This window comes from Neophocaena asiaeorientalis, unplaced genomic scaffold (assembly GCF_003031525.2).
Source record: "Neophocaena asiaeorientalis asiaeorientalis breed wild unplaced genomic scaffold, Neophocaena_asiaeorientalis_V1.1 scaffold315, whole genome shotgun sequence".
Classification (NCBI taxonomy): domain Eukaryota; kingdom Metazoa; phylum Chordata; class Mammalia; order Artiodactyla; family Phocoenidae; genus Neophocaena; species Neophocaena asiaeorientalis.
This window is the reverse complement of record NW_020172011.1, coordinates 1089392-1095880: the sequence shown is the minus strand read 5'-3', so window position 1 is coordinate 1095880 and position 6489 is coordinate 1089392.

Sequence of the window (6489 nt, the reverse complement as noted above, 5' to 3'; positions counted from 1 at the left end):
AAATTGGTCTCAAATTTTTCTTAAAACTGGATTTTCTCAAAATGTAGACCACAGTCTCAGGCCACAGTGTAATTAAGCTAGAAATTGTCACAAAAAGGAACTTGAAAAATTACAAATAGTTGATAATCTAACCAATAGTTCAAAGAGGAGCTAATAAGGGAAGTTAGAAAATATTTAGAATTAGAGATTAATAAAAGAATCATGTACCAAAACATGTACGATGCATTTGGAGCATCATTAGAGGAAAGTTTGTAGTTTAAAATGCTTGTCTGTTACAATTCTTTTTAAAGGCTGAAAATTAATGAGTAGAGCATCCATCCTAAGAAGTTATAAAAATAAGATAAAAAAAGACAGTAGAAGGAAAAAAAATAATGACAGAATGTTAATGATATATAAAAGAAAGATAAAACAGACAAGGTCCACAAGGGTAAAAGTTTATAAACTTTAGGTAAACTGCTAGTGAAACTGACCAAGAAAAAAAAAAAAAAGGACATAAACTCTAGTATGAATTAATAAAGGGACACAATAACAGAAGTTTCAGACACAAAAAGATGAAGAGCAACATTATGAACAACTTAATATCAATACATTTTTAAACTTCAATGAAATGGATGCATTTCTAGAAAAATAATTACCAATACTGAATGAAGAAGATACTTGAAAACTACTGGAAATAAAGACAGTAATGAAAAATCTACAAATAAACCTCCAGGCCAAGAACAATTTACCAATACGTGCTATAAAACATTCAAGGATAAATTAATTTCAGTCCTACACAAACTATGTTTGGTAATAGAAAAAGAGGGTATAGGGGAGCAAAAGAGACCAAAATGTGTCTCTTTAGCATGAGGGTTAAGTTAGGCTGATTTTTTTTTTAATAAATTTATTTATTTTTGGGTGCGTTGGGTCTTCGTTGCTGCGTGCGGGCTTTCTCTAGTTGCTGCAAGCAGGGGCTACTCTCCATTCCAGTGCATGGGTTTCTCATTGCAGTGCCTTCTCTTGTTACAGAACACGGGCTCTAGGTGTGTGGGCTTCAGGAGTTGTGGCACGTGAGCTCAATAGTTGTGGTTCATGGGCTCTAGAGGGCAGGCTTGCTAGTTGTGGCGCACGGGCTTAGCTGCTCCGTAACATGTGGGATCTTCCTGGACCAGGGATCAAACCCGTGTCCCCTGCATTGTCAGGTGGATTCTTAACCACTGTGCCATTAGGGAAGCCCTAGGTTGCTTATTTTTAAGGTCCAAAGACTCGGGAAGAATCTTTGACCTTTCCTCTAACTGACTAAAAGAATGTAGATGGAGGACTTGTTCCAGGAAGGGAGCTAGCACAATAGATAACTATGGTATGAACCAGGTATGGTAGACAGGGAGGAACCTAGCAAAGTCTGCTTGTTAAAATTTCTGTGTCCCATTGTTTCTGCCTGGCCCAGCAAGCATTTGCTTTTCCATCTCCTTGTGAATTGCCTTTCTCTCCTTTGAAGTCCCAAACCACTACTCCCAACATTCTCTTTTTTCTTTGGCTGCAGATGGTATTTAAGATGAGGGTTTTAGCCATTTTGGTGAGTTACTCAGTTTTCCTGAATCTCTCCCATATATACATGTTATTAAACTTTTGTTTGGTTTTCTCTCACTAATATGTCTCGGGCCAATTTAATTCTTAGACCAGCCAGAAGAACCTTGAAGAGTAGAGGAAACTTTCTTCCTTCCTGACTAGGGAATACTCCTTACCTCATTTATTGCAGCTGGAATTATCTTGACACCAAGTTTATCAGGCCAATCTCATGCACAGAAATAGATGCAAAATTCTTAAGCAAAATGTCACCAGACCACATCCAACAGTGTATAAGATGGGTATGTGACCAAGTTGGTTTTATTTTAGGATGCAAGGTTTGTTTAACATTAAAGCAGTCCAGTTATATATTTCCTCACATGAATTGTTTAAAGGAAAAGAGACATGATTATTTCAATAGCTGCCAAAAAGCATTTTTAAAATTCAGTGTCTACTTATAAGAGCCCTTAGTAAACAAACAATAAAAGATTTTCTTTAAGCTGATAAAACATGTGTACAGCAATTCTTCAGCCAACATATACCTAGAGGTGAGATACTGAAGGATTCGCTTTAAGATTAAGAACAAGATAAGGGTGACTGCTTTATCCACTTCTCTTCAACATTGAATATTCTAGAATATTCTAATTTCTTGCCCAGTAAGGCAAGAAAAAAGGAATTAAAAATACAAGGATTGAGAAGGAAGAAATTCTTTATAGATTATGTGGTTATGAACATAGAAAATCTAAAAGAAGTACTGATAAATTATTAGAATTATTAAGAGAATTTAACAAGCTTTCTGGTATAAAATTTATATATAAAAATTCATCACATTTCTGTACATAAACAAATCGATATCAAATTAAATTTAAAAGGGCTATCATTTATAATAGCTTAAAAATAGAAAATACCTAAGAATGAAGACCTTTATTAAGAAAATTATAAAACCTTAATAATGAACACTAAAGAAGACTGAAATGAATGGTGCGATACACAATGCTTATGAATTGGAAGATCTAACATTATGAAGATTCCAATTAATCAAAAATCCATGAATTCATACTCTGAATTCTGTACAATTCAATCAGAATTCCAAATGGATTGTTTTTGGTTGGTTGGTTGTTAGATTGACAACTGATCCTAAAATTTATATGGAAGTACAAAGATCCAAGAGAAGCCAAAACACTCTTAAAGGAGAAGAAGAAGTAGAGAGGGTTGCCTTTACAATGCCATTACTTATTATAAGGCTATAGGAATTAAGAAGGTATGGTATTGTCACAGGGGTAAGTGGTCACACCAATGGGCAAAAAATGGAGTTCTGGTATATGGAAACTCTTTGCACCAGAGCTGGCATTGCAGATTGGTGGAAAGCACAGAGTCATCAATTAATGGTCCTAGAATAGTTGGTTTATCCATATGGGAAAAAATGAAATTAGATTAGCTTACAGCATTTAAAAAAAAATCAGTTTCAAATGTATTAAAAGGAAATGAACAAAGCATCCTATTAAATGTCTAGAAGATAATATATGAGAATATTTTTTAAATTTGGGATAGTAGAAGATATAAAACATAAAAGAAAATAATGATAAATTTTATTCCATGAAAATTAACTTCTATTTTTCAAAATGTCACAAGAAAAGAAAAAGGTAGAAACCAGAAAAACATTTACAATGAAATAACAGATAAAATAATGATATCTGGAACATCTAAAAACCAAAAAGATCAGCTTAATATAATGATAGTTTAAAAAGAAAACAGGAATTTTATATGAGAGGAAATACAACTGGCATGTGAACAGATTTTTAACATCATTAATAGCCAGGGAAAAATAAGACCACAGACCACAAGCTAAGACCACAGACCATTTCACACTTATCAGATTGCAAAAAATCAAAACTATCACAGATATAGAGTAATGGAAGCTCCAGTTCCCTGTTGAAGGGAATGTGAACTGATAAAATTATTTTTGGAAAACAGGTAGAAATTACCTGTCAAAGCTGAAAATGAACATATCCTATGCAATTCTACCATTCGATATTTAACCCAGAAAAACTAAAGAATCACAGGCAAGAAGATTAAAGCAAGTTTGTTTATTATAGAAAAATAAAACTGAAACAAACCATGTTTTTCAAAAGCAGAAAGTACATTTAAATTGAAGTAAATTATTACAAGGAAGTATTATAGAGCATTGAATGAATTACTTATAAAGCTGTGGTGGGCAAACTACAGCCCATAGGCCAGCTGTGCTTATAAATAAGACCTTATTAAAACACAGTCACACCCATTTTTTATGTATTATGTGTGACTGCTTTTGCACTAAAATAGTAGAGTTAAATAGTGGCAACAAAGACTGTATGGCCTGCGGAGACTAAAATATTTGCTAACTGATCCTTTACAGAAAAAGTTTGCTGACTTCTGTTAAAGATCATTAAAGGTACTAATTACATTTTAATGAATCAACACGGATGAATCTCAAAGTCATAATGTTGGATAATAGAAGCAAATCAAAGATTGTATACATATGTTTGTGTGTGTATTCCATTTATTTAATGTTCAAAAGAAGGCAAGATTAAATAATATATAGTTTAGAAATAAATATGTTCTGTAAAGCAGTATATTCTTTAAAAACATGGGAAATTTAAAACATGGAAATTCTGTAACCTAAAATTCATGATAGTGACTATTTGGCATATATTTGAAGTACTTGAAAGTATTTGAAGTATTTGAAAGGAGCATATGTGAGGCTTCTGGCTTTATGGTGATGTTCTGTTTCTTAGCTTCGGCAGAGGGTACCTAGGTATTTGTTTTGTTATTTTTCTTAAAATGTGCATTTGTTTTAATGCACATTTAAATGCACACCATATTTTACAATAAAAATTTTAGTGTTATAATCAAGAAAAGTGTTATTGATATTGTTAAATGGAAGAAATGTTGCAAAATAATAAAGGTCATATGATCCCAATATTGTAATGAAAAGCAAAGATATATACCCACATAAATGTGGATATGTATGTACAGGAAAAAGACTAAGAATATAGAAATGAATATATGTGTCAGTTGTAAACAGAGACTAATACTAATGTATTATTCTTTAAAAATATATTGTTCAGCTTTTAAATGATGCATATGAAAAAAATTTAATTCAATGGGAAATAATAGGTTAAAAAGCAGGATATGGTATGGTATATGCAGAATTATCAAAGTATGAATACAGAGAAAGCTAAATAGAGATCATCGAAATGTTAGTAGTGCGTGATTCTGCATGGTATAACTCTGGGTGAATTTCTACTATCTCCTGAAATTTTCAAAGTGTCCATGATGAATATGTACTATTTAGGCAGTGGGGTGGAGGATAGGTTTAATTTTTTTAAGCCTCCCTTGAGGTCATTCTTATCACCTTCTTTCTATCTAAGTATACCTCCAGTCTTGGTTCTGTTGGCATTTTTCATTCTCATATGATGGCACATCACATTCAGTTGAAATTATTTATTATCTAACTTTTCAACTACATTGTAAGCTTTTTGATGACAGAGATCATACTTAGTCATTTCCACATACCCAGAACCTAGCCCAGTATTTGCCATTTCTTAAGCTTTTGATAACTATGTAAACCAATAAATGAAGTAATACTCTCGACGTACTTCTGGTCTGGAGGAGGAGACCCCTACCTCTGCCAGGTATATACAGCAGTGCTGCCTTGGGCACATGGAAACCAGGACAAAGTATTGAAGTCAGAATCTTCACTTAACCCCATTAAGTTGCAGAAATTGAGAGACTACCAGAGAAAAAAGATATGAAAGAACAATATAGGAAAACATGAAAAACCATTATCATTAAGAAGGAACATAGATAATGCATCTGGAGTAGTTTTCCAATCCTTAATCTGACTTTTGGTGAACAGCTCTTTTCTCCAAAAAGATGGTAGAAAATTATACAAAATTTTAGCATTTTATAGTTTCCTTTATTCTTCAAAGTAATAATACATCTACTACCCAAAAATAACTATGTGGTAGAAATGTGAGGTTGCTTAATTCCAAAAAGGATGAAGGTGTTGCCTAATATCACATATTTAGTTCATGGCAGAGAGAATTTGGGAACCCAGCTCTCTTTACCTTGTACTCTGAGTCCTCTGCTCTTGAAAGATCTCAATACTGGAGGGAAGATGTCCTTTTTATCTCAGCTGAGATACTGATACATGTAACACTGATACACAGAATTTGATGAGCTTTCTCTAGGAAGACATTTTAAAAAAGAGGAAATCGGGGCTTCCCTTGTGGCGCAGTGGTTGAGAGTCCGCCTGCCGATACAGGGGACACGGGTTCGTGCCCTGGTCCGGGAGGATCCCACATGTCGTGGAGCGCCTGGGCCTGTGAGCCATGGCCGCTGGGCCTGCGTGTCTGGAGCCTGTGCTCTTCAACGCGAGAGGCCACAACAGTGAGAGGCCCGCGTACTGCAAAAAAAAAAAAAAAAAAAAAAAAAAAAGGAAAAAACTTTTTCTTAAAAAAAAAAAAAAAAAAAAAAAAAAGAGAGGAAATCACTTTATCTTGTTCTGGGTTGTTTTGATGTCTCTGTGAAGAGACAGGGACATGGGTTTGATACGTATTACCTAATTTCCTTTTAGTTCTTAACATAGTTACTACTGTCTGGTGGAAGGGCAAGGCTCAGAAAAACACAGTACTTCCTTTATTTGTTTTCTTCTGCTGCAAGGCTAGCATCTATCTGTCTAGAAACTCCAGCGTCAGCCCCATTCACATCCACATCCCACATCCCACAAACACACACATACACACACATAGAGATTATGTCAAGCATATTTCTCTGGAAGTAGTGATCTGGATGCCCCCATGTGACATTGCTGGATGAGAGCTGGGCAAAGAACCTGACCCAGGATTGAGCATAATAAGTAAGGGGAGTCAAAGCAACATATAGACCTCAAAAGCTGATGGA